This window comes from Morone saxatilis, unplaced genomic scaffold, assembly GCF_004916995.1.
Source record: "Morone saxatilis isolate NCDOM2014 unplaced genomic scaffold, NCSU_SB_2.0 Contig8, whole genome shotgun sequence".
Lineage (NCBI taxonomy): Eukaryota > Metazoa > Chordata > Actinopteri > Moronidae > Morone > Morone saxatilis.
In genome coordinates, this window is record NW_023340257.1 from 17782347 (window position 1) to 17783742 (window position 1396).

Below are 1396 nucleotides of genomic sequence, written 5' to 3' on the forward strand. Positions count from 1 at the left end.
TGTGCATGTGACTCAGATCTTTTCTGAGCTGCTGTTTATAAACACTGCTGCCTGTTGGCGTTTATCAAACGTAATAAATAGCTGTATTTCACTCTCACTTTTGTCAGAACAGCTCATAAAGACACAAACAGAACAAGAGCTTGGAGTAAGCAAGGAACTGGGACTGCCTGGTAAGTTCTGAAAATATGTGTCTGTTTTGGGGTATTTGTTGTACTTGTACGATTATGAACTAAGTTATCATAGCCCTGATTAAACAAGAACAAGATCCTGAGATACTTGAATTCCTTCACTTGTGGCAGTTACTCACTCCCAACCCAAAAGAAGCAATTCATTGCAAAGAACTTTGGTGCAGGAGGTCACAGGCTGACAAAGCCAATAGAATCACATCATCTACAAAAAGCTGCAATCTCTGCCAAGGATATGGAGGTGAGGCTTCCCCTGAGTTCAGGAGCTTCTCAAATTGCTCTTTCCACCACTCAACAATAGCCCAGCAGTTCTCCTCCTCAGCAGAACACAGCCAGGGCCAAGCCGTGCTTTCCCTTCCTGAGTCATTAAACAGTTTGGCAGAACTTCCTTGAGGACAACTTAAAGTCCTTCTCTATGTCCTCCCAGAACTCCTCCCACACCCAGGCTTTTGCTTTTATAACTGTGGCAACTGCAACCCTTCTGGCTTCCTGGTACCTTTCTGCAGATTCAGGAGACCCCTGGGTCAACCAATCCCAAAAGGCCCCCTTCTCCAGCTCAATGTTTTTTTTCACTTCTTAGGTAGCCACCACGGCAAGCATCAATGACACATAGCTCCGACCAGCTGCCTCTACAATAGAAATGTTAAAAATGGCCCACTCAGAATACATGTCCCCAACCTCCCCCGGGATGCACAAGAAACTCATCTGGAGGTGCAGTTAAATACCTCATGGACAGGGGCCTCGACAAGCTGCAACCTCCCCTGCCATCTGATCCAATTCAGCACCAGGTGGTGATCAGACTACAGCTCTACCCCACCTCTTCACCCAAGTGTCCAAGACATATGGCTACATATGGCCCGACAACACACCTCCCAGGATAACAGAGAAACACAAAACCCACCACCACATTAAGGTGGTGATATTTGATGTATTTATTTACAATGTTGTTTTTTGTTTGCTGAAAAGACTATATAATTATGGTATAATCCATGTTGAAATCAGATTATAAAACTATGCCATTTCTTAAAATTGGTATGTGAACAAAACTTGATTTTTGTTTTGTGTTGCATTAATTACTACACCTGTGATGTTGCTGATTTCTCCCTCTGCACACCTTAAACAGTCATAGCAGCAGATAGGCTTTCCTTTCTGGAGAACCTTTCGAGTTCCTGGAGGACATTTCTCACTGCAAACTGACACTGGCACCTGCA